The sequence below is a fragment of the Oncorhynchus mykiss genome, chromosome 2 (assembly GCF_057628025.1).
Source record: "Oncorhynchus mykiss isolate SJ-2025 chromosome 2, ASM5762802v1, whole genome shotgun sequence".
Classification (NCBI taxonomy): Eukaryota; Metazoa; Chordata; class Actinopteri; order Salmoniformes; family Salmonidae; genus Oncorhynchus; species Oncorhynchus mykiss.
This window is the reverse complement of record NC_143023.1, coordinates 87,037,478-87,059,217: the sequence shown is the minus strand read 5'-3', so window position 1 is coordinate 87,059,217 and position 21,740 is coordinate 87,037,478. Positions and strand designations below refer to the sequence as shown.

Genomic DNA, 21,740 nt, shown 5'->3' with positions numbered 1-21,740 from the left:
TTTGACACACTGAACACATATCTGAGTAGTAGTTGGTGCACCAGGTGAGGCAGTCATTTGAGAAACCAAGGGTGTTGAGTCTGCCGATAAGAATGCAGTGATTGACACAGTTGAATGCCTTGGCCAAGTCGATGAATACGGCTGCACAGTATTGTCTTTTATTGATGGCGGTTATGGTATCGTTTAGGGCCTTGAGCGTGGCTGAGGTGCACCCATGACCAGCTCTGAAACCAGATTGCATAGTGGAGAAGGTACGGTGGGATTTGAAATGGTCGGTGATCTGTTTGTTAACTTGGCTTTCAAAGACTTTAGGATGGATATAGGTCTGTAACAGTTTTAGTCTTGAGTGTTTCCCCCTTTTAAAGAGGGGGATGACCGCGGCAGCTTTCCAATCTTTAGGGATCTCAGACAATATGAAAGAGAGGTTGAAAAGGCTAGTAATAGGGGTTGCAACAATTTCAGCTGATAATTTTAGAGATGGTCCAGATTGTCTTGCCCAGCTGATTTGACGGGATCCAGATTTTGCAGCTCTTTCAGAACATCAGCTATCTGGATTTGGGAGAAAGAGAAGCAGGGGGGGCTTGGGCAAGTTGCTGCGGTGGGTGCAGAGCTTTTGGTCGGGTAGGGGTAGCCAGGTGGAAAGCATGGCCAGCCATAGAAAAATGCGTATTGAAATTCTCAATTATAGTAGATTTGTCAGTGGTGACAGTGTTTCCTAGCCTCACTGCAGTGGGCAGCTGGGAGGAGGTGCTCTTATTCTCCATAGACTTTACAGTGTCCAAAAAACTTTTTGGAGTTTGTGCTACAGGATGCAAATTTCTGTTTGAAAAAGCTAGCCTTAGCTTTCCTAACTGACTGTGTATATTGGTTCCTGACTTCCCTGAAAAGTTGCATATCGCGGGGGCTATTTGATGCTTATGTCCGGCACAGGATGATTTTGTGCTGGTCAAGGGTAGTCAAGTCTGGAGTGAACTAAGGGCTATATCTGTTCTTAGTTCTACATTTTTTGAAAGGGGCATGCTTATTTAAGATGGTGAGGAAAGCACTTTTAAAGAACAACCAGGCTTCCTCTACTGACGGGAGGAGGTCAATATCCTTCCTGGATACCCGGGCCAGTGCTACGCGCTTCAGCACTCGGCGGTCCAAGATATTGTGTGTCAGGAAAGGGGATAGATACTGAATGCATTCAACTGAAATGTGTCTTGCGCATTTAACCAAACCCCCTCTGAATCAGAGAGGTGAGGGGCTGCCTTAAACAACGTCATCAGGGAGCAGTTGTTGTTGGGGGTTAACTGCCTTGCTCAAGGAGAGAATGGCAGATTTTTACACCTTGCTGGATCTGGGATTCGAACCAACAACCTTTCGGTTACTGGTCCAACGCTCTTAACCGCTAGGCTAGCTGTAGATGGGTGAGGAGAAGTTTATTTTTTCATCCTTTTGGAGTTGTGGAATAAGTCAAGCGGTATGAATATTTTCTGAAGGTACTGTACACATTCTTCAAGGTAAGAGTTTTGTTTTGAAAGAAGCATGAATGCGTGAAATAACTACATCAAAAAGAGAAACACTTGTATGACATGATGGAGTCTTTGATCAAATTTACCACAGACTTTTGTCACCCAAGTGCTAACCCAATCAATGCAATTGTTCCCTGCTTTCAACCTATTCTTTTAAGCTGGGGAAAAACACTTAAGGGGGATGTAACACACTCCTCTGTTCTGATCCACTTAGCCTGAAAGGATCAAACAGATATCAGAGGGCTTTTAGATACCTCTCCTTTAATTTAGCATTTTAGTAGGGAGAAATCAAAGCCTTGTTTACTTTATTGATTGTTCTTTCAACCATTCAAAGCTAAAGCAAATCCCCTTTTCTGTCTCTCTTGTCCAGCTGTACATGCTAAGAGTATAGTGGCCATTCTTCACCTGTTGCTGTCTTAACACTTCAGAGTACCAATCAGACTTCCTGACCACGTGTCCATCCAAGTAGTGCTGGTTCAGGTACTGTACATCTTATTTGGCTTGAAATGTAGTACACATTGATGATATTTGAAATAGCCTAAGTATCTGAAGTCGTATGCATATTAGTTACATGTGAAAATAACTTTGCTATACATTCTTATAAATGTGATGAATAATAATGAAATACTACCACTCTTTAGATACAATTATATGCCCCTTTAATGCTAGGCAGATTCTCCTGTTTCATTTGTCATTTTGTCTTGTCTTTTTTCTCAGAAAAGGGAGGGAATTCTTCAGTCCCGCCAGATCCAGGAGGAAATCACAGGCAATACAGGGTATGTCAGCTCTCAGCTCGGCTCTCAGCTCGCCTCTTTTCTCATTGATAGAACTCGCACCCCTCACTCAATCTGTTATGTCAGAGATAGAGAGAGGTTTACCTTAGTACACCTTAGTAGTACCTTAGTACGCCACATGATATCATTGCCTCTCCCAAAAACACAATGCCATCTTATTTCCAATATTTAGTACTTATACATTTTTCTCTCTCAAATGCAATCCCTCCTGCAGCCTTTATGAAAGGCTATTTTCTGAAATAACTGCATTCTATTATAGGTGTTCAAGCACAATTGTTTCGCCAGCATCAGTGAACACAGTAGACCATTGTATGGACAGGGATGTGTGGTTCCTTGCCAGTGTAGCACAGCCCCAGCTGAGGTTGGAGCGGTCCAGCAGGCCCAGAGCAGCTGGGGAGATAAGTGGGCGTGCAGTGCGCTCATATTATAGTCATGGTCACAGGGTTGTTATCATACGACCTGGACTGCTGCCCAGCCCTGCCACTGTCATTAGAGATTACACCATGAAGAGAAGGAGCGCAGTGCCTGTGTGTGTGTGTGTCCAAGCCATCCCTTGTTAGCCTCCTTTGTCTGATAGCTGTTGGGATGTTGCAGCAGCCCCTTGACCCAACATGCCTGGCTCCGCTGACAATACCACAATGGAGACATCCATTTTGTTAAATGTTCACCTAAGTTAACATATTATGTACACCACCAACATTCCTGTTTATCTGGTTGACATAAACGTATCAATAGGACTTGTAGAATAGAAGTATGCTGTTATATAAATGTAATTCAGTTCTTTGTCAGCTGTCCTTGCAGACCAAATGTAGGTTTCGAACTTGTTTTCTTATCGTTTCCCTCAGGGCTTTATCTGGGAGACATGGTAGGTGCTCACTGTTTATTCTCTACTGATACATTTTCATGAGTCACCGTGAACAATGGACATTTTTGGTCTTCAAGGCACAGTTTTCAGTACTTGCCATTGACTACCGTGACATTTTTTGCATCGTTTCTTTGAGTAATGGTATGACTGTTCTCTCCGTCCATTAAGAGCGAGATGCTTTCGAAGCCCTGTTTGACCATGCTCCAGACAAGCTCAATGTGGTGAAACAGGTAATGTGTGTTATTTGTTAATACTGTAGCAGTGTTTTATTGTACTGTTGCTATTGTTTTGGCTCTACTCCAGCACATGATACAATGACTGAGGTTAAAGCCTATTCGGTCAGCTTTGATTGTAGGGTTTTTTCATCCATATCTGATGAACAGTTATGATATTACAGCACATTTTGTACATAGTCCCCCCATTTTAGGGAACCAAAAGTATTTGGACAAATTCACTTACAGTTTTGTGTGTATTAAAGTAGTCAAAAGTGTTGTATTTGGTCCCATATTCTAAACTTGTGACTACAAACTTGTTTTAATGCATTTTCAGTTTGTTTTGATTGAGTTTTAGATTTTTTAGTGTCCAAAATAAATTAATGGTAAAAAACTCAAATGGCACTACATTATTTACCATTAATTTCTATTGGGCACAAAATATTCTGAAACACAACCAAAACAAACAGCAAATGCATCCAACAAGTTTGTAGAGTCACACATTAAGAATATAGGAACAAATACAAAACATTTGAATAATTTACATTTCCAATGCAGCTGTTATTTTCTCTCAATATCAAATCATTTCTGGGTAACATTTAAGTTCCTTAATGTGATTGTTTTCAATTAAAATAGTTAAAAAATATATAAAAATAGCTTCTTAGCAAAGAGCAGTTTCTCAAGCAATAATTTTGCTTGGACTGTCTGGGGAGGGGAAATTGAAAATGTTCTGTTGTAGGCAGAGATGTTTGGAACTCTCTTATTGGTCTATTAACTCATTTACTGCATGGTGATGTCCCAATGGAAGACCAAATCTTCATCCCATCAAAACAGGCTGAAATGTCTGTCTTTTCAAATAGCTCTTACACCAAATGGGCATTATCATAATTGTAAAAATGTCACAGTATTATTCCAACCTAGTCTGGAAATGTATATACAACAAATAAAATCACATGTGTGACTGCACTGGGCCTTTAATACACATACAACTCAATTTGTCCAAATGCTTTTGGTTCCCAATAATTGGGGGACTATGTGCAAAAAGTGCTCTAATTTCCCAATTGAAAATACCCTCAATTTAAAGCTGACAGTCTGCACTTTTCAAGAGTTATTATCCTTCAAAATGATTTGCTGATTTTAGTATTTATCATATAGATTATTCCTTACTGCCCGACAGACAATGTGCAACCCAAAGCCTCTTGACAGCTATTCTTAGCAGGCTTTCTAAAGGGACGCCCTGTCAAACCTGAGCCTGGGTCCTCTCCTGCAGGCTGTGCTGTGCCAAGCAGAGTGGGCACCCACCCGCAGGCAGCATCTGTAATCTGCTCCTGCACAGGAAATCAATAAGTGGCCAAGAGATTAGCACTAATGCAGAGAGAGGGAGGGGAGCAGGGACAAGGGGTCCTTTCAGGGACAGGCGCTATAAAGGAGTGCCCTCTACGCGCCTGAAGGAATCCTCCAATGGTTGATCTTGCTTGATTTCTACACCGCCCTCTCTCTCTTCTGCTCTCCCACTCACTCTCTCTCTAGCTCTGTCTCAAGATCTCTCTCTCTTGCTCTCACTCTCCCAAGCTTTGGCTACTAATTATCCTCCATATTTCCTAAATCTCCTTCAACCCCTAGCTGATCTGTTCTAAGAAATACCAGGCGCTGCACTGACACTCAGTACCACACTTTTACATGAACCAACTCAACCAAACAACAACCACATTCTGACTGAAACACCTCCCCCTTCCTCTAATATTTTAGCTGGTACAGAGTGAGTGTTTTTTTCAGCTGAAAAGGGGTTATGGGTTTATTGAGCTGATGTTTCCACACCGAGGAACATGTGGCTGGGGAACTGTGATGACTTGAATTGTATGCATTGTGTGTTTGTTGGAGAGCTGTTTCCTCATACTGTAGCCTACCTTTGCGGGGCTCTTCTGTTGTGTAATGTTGCTTTCATTGTGTTTCTGTCATGCAGGTGTGCAACGTGTCCTTCTCCTTTGAGCAAGATGAAGTCTGGAGAGACCCAGACCCAGGCCTGAAGGTAGGTGTTCTCTTTTAGGATGCCATTATATAGTTGCTATGGATAATAACTATGTTTTGTTTTTAAATAAAATAATTCCGATGCTGAACTGTCTCTAAATAAATGATTTGTTTATGAGAATTCTGTCAGGCACTAAGCCCTAACAGCAGTATTCTCACATACAACCAAGTCTGGAAGAAGTTTCTCTTTATGCTCTTTCACTCTACCAATCCATTCAGTGAATCTCAAATGCCACACTATGTTGAAGTAGAAGCCCCACACACCAAGCCCCTTTGTAAATGGGTTTTCTTTTGGGGTTCTGTGTGTGTAATTAATGTGTTTTGTAATTTGTCCTTGGAATTATGTAGTGTGTGTCTATGACTACATGTTGAAACACACATTCATTTTCAGTGTTAATTGGCAATACGATTTGTCGTTTCTGATTCGGAATGCTTTTCTCAGGGTCAAAACACTTCCTTTATTCCATATCCTCCTTGATTTCTATTCGAAAAAATGTTTTTAGTGACTGCTGTCTGTATGTGTTTATTCATATGTTCTTATTTCCCAGATATTGCGAACTGTGACCTCAAGTCCACGCTGATGGTCCTGTATAATCTCTTCACCAGATACAGAAATGTGGACTGAATATGTGGTGTTGTTGGCACTCATTTTACTGGTAAATATTCAATTGCAATTTTCACAATTGCATGCTTCAAGGGAAGCCTTTTAATTATGCCAAGAGCACTACGAACCAATCCAGGACATTAAGCATTTATATTATGAAACAACAATTTAGCAATAGATTGTACCAAATATTGTATGTGCCATAATAATAACTATAAATTGTATGTGCCATTTTTTACTTGTCTGCAACTACACTAAATATACATTACCAGTCAAAAGTCAGGACACACCTACTCATTTCAGGGTTTTTCTTTATTTGTACTGTTTTCAACATTGTAGAACAATAGTGAAGACATCAAAACTATGAAATAACACATATGGAATCATGCAGTAACCAAAAAAGTGTTAAACAAATCAAAATATATTTGAGATTGTTCAAAGTAGCCACCCTTTCCCTTGATGACAGCTTTGCGCGCTCTTAGCATTCTCTCAACCAGCTTCATGAGGTAGTCACCTGGAATGCAGGTGTGCCTTGTTAAAAGTTAATTTGTGGAATTTATTTTCTTAATGCATTTGAGTCAGTCAGTTGTGTTGTGACAAGGTAGGGGTGGTATACAGAAGATAGCCCTATTTGGTAAAAGACCAAGTCCATATTATGGCAAGAACAGCTCATATAAGCAAAGAGAAACGACAGTCCATCATTACTATAAGACAGATCAGTCAATCTGGAAAATGTCAAGAACTTTTAAAGTTTCTTCAAGAGCAGTTGCAAAAACCATCAAGCGCTATGATGAAACTGGCTCTAAGGAAAGGAAGACCCAGAATTACTTCTGCTCTCAGGGGATAAGTTCATTAGAGTTAACTGCACCTCAGATTGCAGCCCAAATAAATGCTTCACAGAGTTCAAGTAACAGACACATCTCAACATCAGCTGTTCAGAGGAGACTGTGTGAATCAGGCCTTCATGGTCAAGTTGCTGCAAAGAAACCACTACTAAAGGATGCCAATAAGAAGAAGAGACTCGCTTGGGCCAAGAAACATGAGCAAAGGATATTAGGTGGAAATCTGTCCTTTGGTCTGATGAGTCCAAATTTTAGATATTTGGTTCCAACTGCCGTGTCTTTGTGAGGTGCAGAGTAAATGAAAGGATGATCTCTACATGTGTGGTTCTCACCGTGAAGCATGGAGGAGGGGTTATGGTGTGGGGGTGCTTTGCTGGTGACACTGGCGTGATTTATTTTGAATTCAAGGCACATTTAACCAGCATGGCTACCACAGCGTTCTGCAGCGATACGCCATCACATCTGGTTTGTGCTTAGTGGGACTACCTCCAGACTGTGTAAGGGCAATTTAACTAAGAAGGAGAGTGATGGAGTGCTGCTAACCAGGCATCCAAAATCACCTGACCTCAACCCAATTCAGATGGTTTGGGATGAGGAAGGACCACAGAGCCAAGGAAAAGCAGCCAACAAGTGCTCAGCATATGTGGGAACTCCTTGAAGATTGTTGGAAAAGCATTCCAGGTGAAGCTGGTTGAGAGAATGCTAAGAGTGTGCAAAGCTGTCATCAAGGCAAAGGGTGGCTACTTTGAAGAATCTAAAACTTTTGGGGGGTTACTACATGATTCCATAGATGTTCTTTCATAGTTGATGTCTTCACTATTATTCTATAATGTAGAAAAGAGTAAAAAATAAAGAAAAACCATTGATTGAGTGGATGTGTCAACTTTTGACTGGTACTGTATGTATTTTGTTCATTGTAAAGTCATTGTATGATTGTTGTTTTATTGGTATTTTTATTGATGATAATTGCTCTTTTAGTCTTTAAAATGGTTAAGGGCGCTGTGGTTAAGGGCGCTGTACTGCAGTGCCAGCTGTGCCATCAGAGACTCTGGGTTCGCGCCCAGGCTCTGTCGTAACCGGCCGCGACCGGGAGGTCCGTGGGGCGACTCACAATTGGCCTAGTGTCGGCCGGGTTAGGGAGGGCTTGGCCTGTAGGGATGTCCTTGTCTCATCGCGCACCAGCGACTCCTGTAGCGGGCTGGGCGCAGTGCGCGCTAACCAAGGTTGCCAGGTGCACAGTGTTTCCTCTGACACATTGGTGCGGCTGGCTTCCGGGTTGGATGCGCGCTGTGTTAAGAAGCAGTGCGGCTTGGTTGGGTTGTGTATCGGAGGACGCATGACTTTCAACCTTCGTCTCTCCCGAGCCAGTACGGGAGTTGTAGCGATGAGACAAGATAGTAGCTACTAAAAACAATTGGATACCACGAAATTGGGGAGAAAAAGGGGTAAAATTAAAGAGAAAAAAACAAAACAAAAAATGTTATCTTTCAAAAGGTTGATGTAGTGATGAACTTGTTTTCATTCACTTACCCTTCTCTACTTTCATTACTTGTTTCCACTGGGCGCCGCCGACGTGGTTGTCGATTAAGGCAGCCCCCCCCCCCCCCCCCTTGCACCTCTCTGATTCAGAGGTTGGGTTAAATGCGGAAGACACATTTCAGTTGAATGCATTGTTGTACAACTATCCCCCTTTCCCTTTCTAATCCTTGATAAGTGCCTTCATTTAAACATACTGTATGCCATTACTAGGAAGACACCACTTAAAGTGCTGACTGATTTTAATAAGTTATTTTACTTAGTCTCAAATGTTTTTCAGGTATCATATATGATTAAAAAAATTATAACTAAATGAAATTCCTAAATGTTTAAATGTTAAAACACAAATTTTATAAACTGAAGCTATCCTTTCGCAGCTGTCGAAAGGTGTGAAAATCTGTCAGACTTGGTTGTGCAAACACTGTGTTTGAAATTATATACACTACAATCCATATACACTCAACTTGAATTACTGTAGGTACGTTAGAGTTAATTTATCCATAGTTTGTATTACTTATCTGTTAATCCTGAAATAAAACAGTCAATCTGTGGATATTGTGCTGATTGAATGTTATTCCATTATTGTCATGTTACCATAGGTCTCAAACTCACTTCTCCCTCTTCAGAACAGTATATGATATTTTGGAAGGTTTGATTAGAACAGTGTTTGTAGCATGTCTCAGCTTTCCGGAAATTGTCCTGTCGTATATTTCTACAATAGAGCTGAGTGACTTCTACAATACTATTAAAGATTAGTAGCAGGTAGTCACTGGTTGGGAAACAACAGGAAAACTAGATGATTTATGTATTTCATCATTTGAAGGTTACCCGGTGTACCAATGTATTAGGCCATGTGCCTTTTAGCTATATGATAATTGAATGTCACTGTAAGAAGAGAATACAGCTGTGCTTTTATTTTGTAGTTTTTGCAATATATTTGAGTACACTAACACCCAATAGAGAGAAAATATACCAGAAAAGAACACCAGAGTAATTAACTGCTCTTGTAAAGATGTCTTGACTCATGGATGCTAGTGGTTTCCCCGTTAGAGGGCAATTACCCCTCTCGCTCCACATCCCTCTCTGCCTTTATTCCTTCATTACCTGTCCTCACAAGAGAGCTAGTGTTTGTGCATCTGCCTCTCACACCTCACCTCTAGAAACAAGCAGCATGCCTTATAATGTAGAGAGCACAGGAGAGGAGAACTAAGGGACCATTGGCAGAGATGTAAAGAAGATAATTTGATACCTCGGGCCCCCTTTTTATTTGCATGTGAGGATTGATCATTTATTTTTGGACATGGCTAAACACATCTAGGCTAAACATGATAACGAAATAGACAATGTCTGCTCCGTTAGGCTGCTTTCGTTATAGGTCATGTGACCTGGCTTCACTCTGTTGGGATATTCACATGCTCTTAAGAAACCAGGGCCAACATCGAAGGCTGGGGCATTCATCCATAACATTACAGGCAGCCCCGTGGACTATGAATCAGAGAGACAATTGGTGCACAAACATATCCATGTGTTTACGTGTAACGTGACATCAACCTCTTCAAATGTCCCGTTTGAAAAGGCCTGCTGCTAACCTGTTATCCTGTAACACAATCCCTGAGAAGAACCACAGTCATGCAATGAATGTACATACCCTTCTTTCATCAGACCATTTGTAATTCATGAATGTGCAGAGTGAATGCGACTCCATCTAAGTTATAGAAACAGTGGGTTATATGATCGTTTACAATTAACCTGAAGTCCTACTTAGTCCACTATGAGCTTTAATTGTCGTAAAATCCTAAACCTGCTTGCATTGATAACCGTCATATTTATGTCTCCTAAGATGACCTTCTGGTATAACGACAGTGTAATAATGAATGCAAGTGAATTTATGTTGCATGGAAGAAATGAGAAATGAAATTATTCTCAATCACTGTAGGGCTCAAATGAAATTTACTGTCCCAGAGGCTCAATTGTCAATGATCTGAAAGCATTTGGATGCTCAAGCATAGCCGCATCCCTTCCTGTCATTCTATTTACCCCCGTCAACACTGCTTTCCTCTGACCACAAGAGGGCGACTGCTCACACACTGAGATCTAATTTTCCAGATCTTCTCTCAATGACAAATGATGTTCAAATCAAGTAGCAACTTAATGATACTGCAACCACGGAACTGTCACTGGCCAAGGCAGAGAGAAAAGGAATTAAGACAGAGCACCATAACATGTTTATTATACAACAGCATATATCAAGTTCCCCCTATCCAGATTTTATATTAAGGATTTAATTCCCATGATCTATCTGTTCTTCTCAAAACATGGCTTAGTAGAGGTCACATTTAACCCCTGACCTCAGGGTGAGGGGGGTCAACCTTAGTCAGCTAAAACAATAACCATCAACAGGTTACACACTTATGGACAGGCAAGGGTATCTGTGCTTGAAAATGAGACTTTTTAATAATGTTTCTGCTTCTGTAAAAATGTCTCTGCTTGTGCATTATATTTGCAGTGCACCACGTTATCCTGTGTGTGTGTGTGTGTGTGTATCACTGTGAGTGATTTAAGAAATGGCCGCTACATTGGCTTGCTGCCAAGGCTAAGGCTGATTTCAAGGTTTTACTTCTAACCTACAAAGCATTACATGGACTTGGTCCTACCCATCACCATTTGGTCCTGCCGTACATGCCTACACGTATGTTATGGTCACAAGACGCAGGCCTCCTTACTATTCCTGGAGGCAGGGCTTTCCTTTAGAGCTTTATTTTTATGGAATGGTCTGCCTATCCAGGTGAGAGACGCGGAATCGGTCTCAACCTTTAAGACTTTACTGAAGACATCTCTTTAGTAGATCCTATGATTGAGTGTAGTGTGGCCCAGGGGAGCGAAGGTGAACGGCAAGGCACAGGAGTGACAAACCCCCCTTACTGAGTCACTGGCTTGCTAGTGCTCTCCCATGCCATCCCTAAGAGGGGTGCATCACATCGTGACAGGCATTTTTCGCTATACTCTACTTGAGTGGGTTGATCTTCCTGTGATTGATTGAGTAGTTTGTTTTTACACATGTAAGCAAACACGTGGTTGTAAAAACACCCTGTCCATTTATGACCTTACAGCCTTTTGCAATCGTCAAAACCATGCTTTGTTGAGCAGGTCAGAAGTTGGCTCAGTTGTAGGTACAGTTCACTAGCACATACATCGACTTGAAATCACTGGCCACTTTAATAATGGAACACTAGTCCCTTTAATAATGTTTACATATTTTGCATTACTTATCCCATATGTATATACTGTATTCTATCCTATTCTACTTAGTATATGCCGCTCTGACATTGTTCACCCAAATATTTATATATTCTTAATTCCATTCCTTTACTTTAGATTTGTGTGTATTGGGTGTTTTGTTGAGAAATTGTTAAATATTACTTGTTAGATATTACTGCACTGTTGGAGTTAGAAACACAAGCATTTCGGTACACCCGCAATAACATCTGCTAAACACATGCATGTGACAAATAATATTTGCTTTGATTTGATGCAGGGGCGAAGATTATAGTGACACAAACAAACATGCCATGATAATAACAATGCAGGTGCATTGCTAGGTAACTTGAAAATCAACTTGGAAAGGAACATTATCTCTTAGGCTACATAATAAATTCCAACAGCTAGGTTTTCTTATTACTAAATATGTTTGGAAAGACATCTTATTAGTTGGTGGATCATTCTTGGAATCGAAGTGTTATTTTTTTCTAAACAGAAAAATCACAGAGTGATAGTATATAGTAAAATACGCTCACAGTTTTTTTCCGTTTCTTTGAATGGAGTTTGGGTGCAGTACTGTTTTGTTGAAAGTACAGTCCCTCCCACCCGTATGGCTCAGTGGCATCAGAGTTTATGATGACGCCACTCTCGCCCCGCCCCACAAACTCCATCTTTGCGTTAATTTCATTCCTGCTCTCATTCCGGGCATACTTCACATCTCTGTAGATGCGCAGTGAATTTTACACACTTCAGCCCGCTGGTCTGAAGAAAAAAATCCTTGGCAGTTCTGAAAAAACCCCCATCTCAGCCCTTACAGCAAAACCGAAATACAGCGAAAATTGTTACAATTAACCATAATAGAGGTGTTTAAGGTAAGTTTGCTACTACTTTTTACGAAAAGTTATTGTGGTGCGTTTGAATAGTAGATTACTGGAAAATCAAAAGTGGTCAGATTTAATTGGAAAATAAATATTGAAGGTTGATTACTATATCACAAATATGTATCTTATGTATGAAATATAATTAAGCCACTTGTGAAATAAATTGTAGAAACTATGCGAGCGTGCCATATTGGCTGGCTGGAGCCTACGTCGGAGAGCTGTGTCTTTCACTTTGTCCATAGACGTCGTCCGACAATGCATGAACATCTTTGACATTTTTTACATTTTTTCCTGAAGAAAATGTTGGATATTGCAACAGTATATCCACCAAGTACTGTAGACCACATATGGTTTACTTTACATTCGTCTAAGTTATTATCTTTGTGTTTTTCCCCGTACAGGCAGGGAGTTGCCGTCAGGGATATTTTGCTTTCTGTGCGCAACAAAGCATAGGAGTCAGAAGGACTTGTTGCATCCTCGGGTTTTCATTTGGCCCTTTGATAACTGTAAGTAGAATATACATTGTATTCTTCCAATATACAATTTCGTTGATATAAATATTGTATCCTTATCAGTAACTTGTTGCGTGTGGAATTATTGTTGGGTATGATATTTACCCCCGAAGGACTTGTCCTCAAAAGTTAGTTTTACATTTCCAATATAAATAAACATAATTGTTTCATTATTTTAACTATCTGGTGTATTATGTGTGAATGAGAAAGTTTATACAGAGCAACCTTGGTTAATGATTCACTTGTGTAATACTGCACCTTTACTACCCTCCTGTGATTTCATGAATCTAGGCAAGAAACTAGACGCTTGAACATCATCTTATAACTGAAAATATTTTTGTAATTTGGTTTACCAGTGCTGTGATTAAATGCTTTGAAATACTGAATTAATCACCATTCTCTCATCAGAGAAAATATGCCAGCAATTAGAAGTTGGTTTTGATCATGCTTAATGAAATGTTAATAACCTGCTTTCTGAAGTTACATTTTAATTCTACTACTTTTTTTTTTGGCACAATGTGAAACATCTCATCTCATTTAGATAATTCAGTGATATCTTCAATGAAGTACTGACTTGAATCTAATGTTGTCAAGTATTCAGGTTTACTTGTCTGTATTTGTTTTCTGCGTGATGTGTTATGAAACAGTTTTTCAATCAGACCATTGGTATGTCACTAAAGTTAATGTGATTATCACTTTCCTAAAAGTAGACTTTATTAGTTGTTACATTTAAAATAAAGCTTGAAATAAATATTGTGTCTAGCCAAGAGGGACATTGAAGATGAAACCTCTTCTGAAATCAGAGGGATGGTGGCAGGTGCAAAACGAGTTACTTCTGGGAGTAGAGGACTGTGTGGAAATTGGACAAGGGGAGGAAGGAATGGAAAGGGGGCATTTTATTGTCTTTGTTGTGTTTAGGCTATGAGTGTATGGAGCTGTTGAATCACCATGGGCAAACCGTCCTATTCTCCAGTCCGTTGACATCTGGTTTCAGTACTTCATGCACCTGTAGAGGGGGAAAAAATGCAAATCCTGACATTTGTGCTTACCCCTCTGCGCAGTGCAAATGGGGACTAATGACCATTTGTTTGGCTGCCTCACTGTCTAGGCCAGCCTATTGTTATACCAGAAACAGGCGGTAGTGGTTGAAGCACCATATGGCTCCTGTGTGCCTAGTCAGTGCTATCTGTTCATTTAGCTTATCAATGGCATTACAATATGGTTGATTTTTGAGTCGCCAGCTATTTTTTCTTCTTTGTACAGGGAAAGCAGGAAGCAGTCTCCACAGCCTTAGAAACAGGGCTGGATTAATGCAGGGTCTTACCGGGCTGAAGCTCCTGGGCCAGTGGGGGGCCTAAGTGGGAGCAAAAAATACATTAAGGAAATATATACAGTATACAGTGGGGCAAAAAAGTATTTAGTTAGCCACCAATTGTGCAAGTTCTCCCACTTAAAAAGATGAGAGAGGCCTGTAATTTATATCATAGGTACACTTCAACTATGTCAGACAAAATGAGGAAAAAAATCCAGAAAATCACATTGTAGGATTTTTAATGAATTTATTTGCAAATTATGGTGGAAAATAAGTATTTGGTCAATAACAAAAGTTTATCTCAATACTTTGTTATATACCCTTTGTATACCCAAGTCGAGGATCGGTAGGATGGTCAGTTTTACGAGGGTATGTTTGGCAGCATGAGTGAAGGATGCTTTGTTGCGATATAGGAAGCCAATTCTAGATTTAATTTTGGATTGGAGATGCTTAATGTGAGTCTGGAAGGAGAGTTTACAGTCTAACCAGACACCTAGGTATTTGTAGTTGTCCATGTATTCTAAGTCAAGCCGTCCAGAGTAGTGATGCTGGACAGGCGAGCAAGTGCGGGCAGTGATCGGTTGAATAGCATGCATTTAGTTTTCCCTGCGTTTAAGAGCAGTTGGAGGCCATGGAAGGATAGTTGTATGGCATTGAAGCTCGTCTGGAGGTTAGTTAACACAGTGTCCAAAGAGGGGCCAGAAGTATACAGAATGGTGTTGTCTGCTTAGAGGTGTACCAGAGAATCACCAGCAGCAAGAGCAACATCATTGATGTATACAGAGAAGAGAGTCGGCCCGAGGATTGAACCCTGTGGCACCCCCATAGAGACAGCCAGAGGTCCGGACAAAGGCCCTCCGATTTGACACACTGAACTCTATCAGAGAAGTAGTTGGTAAACCAGACGAGACAATCATTTGAGAAACCAAGGCTGTCGAGTCTGCCAATAAGTATGTGGTGTTTAAAAAACTGTAGTTCTGGCAAGTCATTTAGGACATCTACTTTGTGCATGAAACAAGTACTTTTTCCAACAATTGTTTAATAACCTGTTATGGCTGCAATCCCGATACCGGGATCGATATGACAACTACCTGTGAAAATAGAGGGAGACAAATTCTAACCACAGAAATCTCATAATTACAATTCCTAAAACAAACATGTGTCTTATATCATTTTAAAGCTTTTCTCGTTGTCAATCCCACCAAAGTGTCCGATTTCAAATAGGCTTTTCAGCGAAAGCACTACAAACGATTATGTTAGGTCTCCACCAAACCACAATAAGCACAGCCATTTTCCAGTAAAATATAGCATTCACAAAAACCAGAAATAAAGATAATTCAAGGTTAGTGATTAATTTTATCTTCATCAGATGACACTCATAGGACTTCATGTTACACAATACATGCATGTTTTGTTTGATAAAGTTCATATTTAAAAAATCTGAGTTTACATTGGCGTGTTAGATTCACTAGTTCCAAAAACATCAAGTGATTTTGCATAGCCACATCATTCAACATAAATACTCATCATAAATGTAGATGATAATACAAGTTAAACACATGGAATTATAGATATACCTCTCCTTAATGCAACCGCTGTGTCAGATTTCAAAAATTATTTACGGAAAAAGAAACTAATGCAATAATCTAAGACGGCGCTCAAAAGTAAAAATACCACAGCCGCAAAGATGGCGTCAACATAAACAAGAAATTACATGATAAATATTCCCTTACCTTTGATGATCTACATCAGAAAGCACTCCAGGAATCCCAGGTCCACAATAAATGTTTGTTTTGTTCGAAAATGTCCATTATTTATGTCCAAATACCTTCTTTTGTTAGGTATACATATCCAAATGCGAATTCTGGTCAGCGTTATATCGGACAAAAACTTCAAAAAGTGATGGCCGGTCGAAGAAACATTTCAAACTAAGTATAGAATCAATCATTAGGATGTTTTTAACATATAGCTTCAATGAAGTTCCAACCGGAGTATTCTTTCTTGTCTTCGTGAGCAATGGAACGCAAGTGACTACCATGAGGAAAAAGTGCGATGACAAAATGGCTGCTTGATGGACATCTGATATATTCTGCTCTCATTCACTTCCACAACAACATAGACGCATCATTATAATTTCTATTGATGGGTGACATCTAATGGAACCCCTAGGCAGTGCAACATTCATATCTCAAGGGGATTTCATTGGAGACTCATACAAGCTCAGATTTCTGACTTCCTGTTTCGATTTCAACTCAGGATTTTGCCTGCCAATATGAGTTCTGTTATACTCACAGACATCATTCAAACAGTTTTTAGAAACTTCAGAGTGTTTTCTATCCAATACTACTAATAATATGCAAATATTAGCAACTATGATTGAGGAGCAGGCCGTTTGATATGGGCACCTTTCATCCAAGCTACTCAATACTGCCCCTGCAGCCATGAGAAGTTAAAGAAAGAATATTTCACTTATAACTCACTGGATCACAATTCCAGTGGGTCAGAAGTTTACATACACTAAGTTGACTGCCTTTAAACAGCTTGGAAAATTCCAGAAAATTATGGCTTCGAAGCTTCTGATAGGCTAATTGACATAATTGGAGGTGTACCTGTGGATGTATTTCAAGGCCTACCTTCAAACTCAGTGCCTCTTTGCTTGAAATCATGGGAAAATCAAAAGAAATCAGCCAAGACCTCAGAAAAGAAATTGTAGACCTCCACAAGTCTGGTTCATCCTTGGAAGCAATTTCCAAACGCCTGAAGGTACCACGTTCATCTGTACAAACAATAGTACGCAAGTATAAACACTATGGGACCACGCAGCTGTCATACCGCTCAGGAAGGAGATGCGTTCGGGCTCCTAGAGATGAACGTACTTTGGTACAAAAAGTGCAAATCAATCCTAGAACAACAGCAAAGGACCTTGTGAAGATGCTGGAGGAAACAGGTACAAAAGTATCTATATCCACAGTAAAACGAGTCCTACATCGACATAACCTGAAAGGCCGCTCAGCAAGGAAGAAGCCACTGCTCCAAAACCACCATAAAAAACCCAGACTACTGTTTGCAACTGCACATGGGGACAAATATCACACTTTTTGGAGAAATTTTCTCTGGTCTGATTAAACAAAAATAGAACTATTTGGCCATAATGACCATCGTCATATTTGGAGGAAAAAGGGGGAAGCTTGCAAGCCGAAGAACACCATCCCAACCATGAAGCACGGGGGTGGCAGCATCATGTTATGGGGGTGCTTTTCTGCAGGAGGGACTAGTGCACTTCACAAAATAGATGGCATCATGAGGCAGGAAAATTATGTGGGTATATTGAAGCAACATCCTGACTCAGTTACACCAGCTCTGTCAGGAGGAATGGGCCAAAATTCACCCAACTTATTGTGGGAAGCTTGTGGAAGGCTACCCGAAATGTCTGACCCAAGTTAAACGATTTAAAGGCATTGCTACCAAATACTAATTGAGTGTATGTAAACTTCTGACCCACTGGGAATGTGATGAAATAAATCAAAGCTGAAATAATCCCTTTTACTATTATTCTGACATTTCAAATTCTTAAAATAAAGTAGTGATCCTAACTGACCTAAGACAGGGGATTTTTACTAGGATTAAATGTCAGGAATTGTGAAAAATTAGTTTAAATGTACTTGGCTAAGGTGTATGTAAGCTTATGACTTCAACTGTATAATATACATTTATCCACGTGTACCTCTCCTCCCCCATCTGACGAATATGAGGTATAAACAGCCTGCTGCTGCCATTCTGCTATTCGTCAGATGGGGGGAGGAGAGGTGGTAGGGGGTACACGTGGATAAATGGGGGTCCCTGCCTTGATTGGATAACTGAGTAATAAAACAATTAAAATACTCTGCATAATAAATAAAATGTGACTGGTAAATTGTGAGTTGGGCAAAAAATATAAAACATTCCAATTTGTTATCCAGCAGCAGGAGCCCACTCTCAATGTTCAAAATACACCAGAGAGCATTATTTTGCCACAGAGGATCAATAGATTCTAAAAAAAAATAACTGCGGATTAAATTTGATCACAGTCACATACAGGTAACTGCCAAAATACAGGACACACCAACATAGTATCTTAAAAGGCTCTTTGGCCACCAAGAACTGCCAGAAAACCTTCAATGCACCATGGCATAGATTCTACAAGTGGACCTAAACCATGCCAGGAAAATGCACCCCACACCATAACATATACTTTGTATCCCTCATTTACTCAAATATTTCCTTTTATTTAGGCAGTTACCAGTTGGTTGCCTATAGTCCGGAAAGCCCGCTGGTGCAGTAGTGGTCATAGAATTCTAATCCATAGAAGGGTTTTAGAACCTCTTACCCTGGCAGTTAGACTAACTCATGGATACACTAGCAATGGCTGCCAGTTCTGACTTGAATGGGAACTGCCATGTATGGATTATATTTATATGGTTGGTTCCGGCTGTCTGTTTGCCTTTTACAAATTTCAAAATTCAATTGTGGGAAAAACGTACTGTTTTTACCTACTGAAAAGAGAAGACCAATCTGTCTGTACAACCAACAGACACACTACCGTTCAAAAGTTTGGGGTCACTTAGAAATGTATTTGTTTTTGAAAGAAAAGCACATTTTTTGTCCAGTCAAATAACATCAAATTGATCAGAAATACAGTGTAGACATTGTTAATGTTGTAAGCCATAGGCTACTACTCACAGTGATGGCCGATGCGCTCCTGTCCTATTGGCAATAGCCTACCTCAACATGAGCTACGTTGAAAAACAACATCGTAAAGATTTTTTTGTTTACGTAGAATTACATGAAATGTTTTTTTTTTAAAGTGCACTTTTTTTATGAACCCTTCTAACAAATGTTCCTAAAAATGCCTCTGCCTCTGGCCTATGCCACATCACAAATGTTATTATGGCTTTATTATAAAGGTCTTTTTCTTCAACAGTAAATGTACTGTAATTGAGGAGTCAGGATTAATTCTATGTGAAATGCCTGGACTTTATCCCCAAAAACGAAATGTTATTTCCATGTCTTTTTACGAACCATTGGTCTCGTCACAGTGTTATGAAACATGTGAACAGGTGATTCACCTTCTTAGTGGGGGAAGGATGCTCTGCTGTGTGCAACAAGAATCTCTCACGATTTCATCTGACTGCAAATGGGCATTCCTCTGCTATTCTAAAGTCTTAAATGGCAATTTAAAATATTTTTAGAAGTCATGGAAACTAAATTAGCTGTCAATGTTAACAATGTGTCATTCGGTCCCTCTGTCCTTTCCTTGTCTTGTTCTCAGAGTAGTGAAAATGAATGCTGAGTGTCTGAGAGAGAGAGGTCTCGTTTCTCTGGCCTGATAAGATGCCTTGTTATGTGATACTTGCAGGAAATAAAATGTGTGGTGGCCACAGAGGAAGGCTGTATTTTGGGAGGGAGAGACAATTCAACAGAAAGTAAATTGAGTGTAAAAGAGAAGAGAGAGAATTAATTTGAAATATACATTTGGGAGGTTTGTTAGAGCAACAATGCGTGGCGCACTGGGCTGGTGTGTTGTAGTGCTAGTGCAGGGGCATGGGGGCAGGCTTTGTTTGGAGAGCAGGGGTACAATGGGCGTCCTCCGGGGACCTGGCTGCAGGAGGGCCGGCCACTCTAACCGCCTGTTCCCCGGGCCTCCCGCCGTGCCCTAAGGTATACCCTGTGTCACAAAGGGAGAGTTTCAGCACAGTCTGATGCACTGCTCTTTTAGCTCCACAAGGTACATGGTGGGTGCCACCTAAAAACATACAGCTGAGCATCTGCTCCAGCTCTAGCTGCAGCTGCAGGGAACCTCTGCCTGCCAGCTTCTTCTGGCTGCACTTTGGACCTGTACAGCAACCCTGAGACCACTGTAACTGTAGGGTTAGGACACGCCAAACCACAGGGTTAGAAGGGTAAGGACAGAAGAGGGTGCTTTCATTATCCCTTCTCATCAGTATCAACACCCCTCACAACAAAAAGTAACACAATAAAATAACAATAACAAGCCTATATACAGGGGGCATCAGTACCGAGTCAATTTGTGGGGGTACTGGTTAGTCGAGGTAATTTGTAGGTAGGGGTAAAGTGACTATGCATAGATAATAAAACAGCAAGTAGCAGCAGTGTAAAAACAAAGGGGGGGGGGGGGGGGGGTCAATATAAATAGTCCGTGGGCAGTAGGGTAGCCTAGTGGTTAGAGCATTGGACTAGTAACCGGAAGGTTCCATGTTCAAATCCCCTTGCTGGCAAGGTACAAATCTGTCGTTCTGCCCCTGAACAGGCAGTTAACCCACAGTTCCTAGGCTGTCATTGAAAATAATAATTTGTTCTTAACTGACTTGCCTAGTTAAATAAAGGTAAAATATTTATTTTTTCTTTTTTATTAATTGTTCAGCAGTCTTATGGCTTGGGGTAGAAGCTGTTAAGGATCCTTTTGGTCCTAAACTTGGCACTCCGGGACCGCTTGGCGCTCCGGGACCGCTTGGCGCTCCGGTACCGCTTGGCGCTCCGGGACCGCTTGGCGCTCCGGGACCGCTTGGCGCTCCGGTACCGCTTGGCGCTCCGGGACCGCTTGGCGCTCCGGTACCGCTTGGCGCTCCGGGACCGCTTGGCACTCCGGTACCGCTTGGCACTCCGGTACCGAGTTTTGACAATTTTTTGGGGCCTTCCTCTGTCACCACCTAGTATATAGTTCCTGGATATCAGGATGATGTACTGGGCCATACGTACTACCCTCCGTAGCGCCTTACGGTCAGATGCCGAGAAGTTGCCATGCCAGGCAGTGGTATGGGAAAAAGTTATTTTAATCAATTTTAGAATAAGGCTGTAACATAACAAAATGTGGAAAAAGTCAAGGGGTCTGAATACTTTCCGAATGCACTGTATTTAATCAATGGGATTATATATATTGCTCCAAAAGCTTGAAAAAAATTATACCACTTTAATTCTTACTGATACACAATTAAGTGACACAAATCACTGCATCAGCGTAATTTAAAGCATCTGACAGCTTTAATGTATCTTCATTTAAGGCCCTTACTTTTCCAAAAATAGAAATCCTGATCAATCAATCTAATTCATTTATAAAACACTTTTTACATCAGCCGATGTCACAAAGTGCTGTACAGAAACCCAGCCTAAAACCCCAAACAGCAAGCAATGTAGATGTAGAAGCACAGTGGCTAGGAAAAACTCCCTAGAAGGGCAGAAACCTAGAACCAGGCTCTGAGGGGTGGCCAGTCCTCTTCTGGCTGTGCCAGGTGTAAATTATAACAGAACATGGCCAAGATGTTCAAACATTCATAGATGACCAGCAGGGTCAGATAATAGTAATCACAGTGGTTGTAGAGGGTGCA

At 40.7% G+C, this 21,740-nt stretch overlaps 1 protein-coding gene and 1 long non-coding RNA gene across 7 annotated transcripts in view; both read left to right on the top strand.

The window, feature by feature from the left end:
- Window positions 1-1,066: 1,066 nt before the first annotated feature.
- Window positions 1,067-8,942, top strand: LOC110498811 (uncharacterized). 4 transcript variants are annotated; one of them, XR_016489018.1, is made up of 6 exons: window positions 1,067-1,994; window positions 2,232-2,290; window positions 3,154-3,173; window positions 3,342-3,403; window positions 5,349-5,414; window positions 5,962-8,942. It is a non-coding gene; the product is annotated as an uncharacterized LOC110498811 (long non-coding RNA). The 4 variants fall into 4 exon arrangements; XR_016489019.1 differs by lacking the exon at window positions 3,154-3,173; XR_005038633.2 differs by lacking the exons at window positions 1,067-1,994; window positions 2,232-2,290; window positions 3,154-3,173; window positions 3,342-3,403 and adding an exon at window positions 4,819-5,144.
- A 3,386-nt stretch (window positions 8,943-12,328) lies between these two features.
- The window catches only part of LOC110498779 (transcriptional enhancer factor TEF-1), a 96,830-nt gene continuing 87,418 nt past the window's right edge, over window positions 12,329-21,740 (top strand). Inside the window, exons 1-2 of one of the 3 annotated variants that reach the window (XM_090211406.1) lie at window positions 12,329-12,525; window positions 12,936-13,040. The gene's annotated coding sequence lies outside the window, so the exon portion shown is untranslated. The remainder of the gene's footprint in view (window positions 12,526-12,935; window positions 13,041-21,740) is intronic. The other 2 variants (XM_090211399.1, XM_021575409.3) reach the window with 2 other exon arrangements.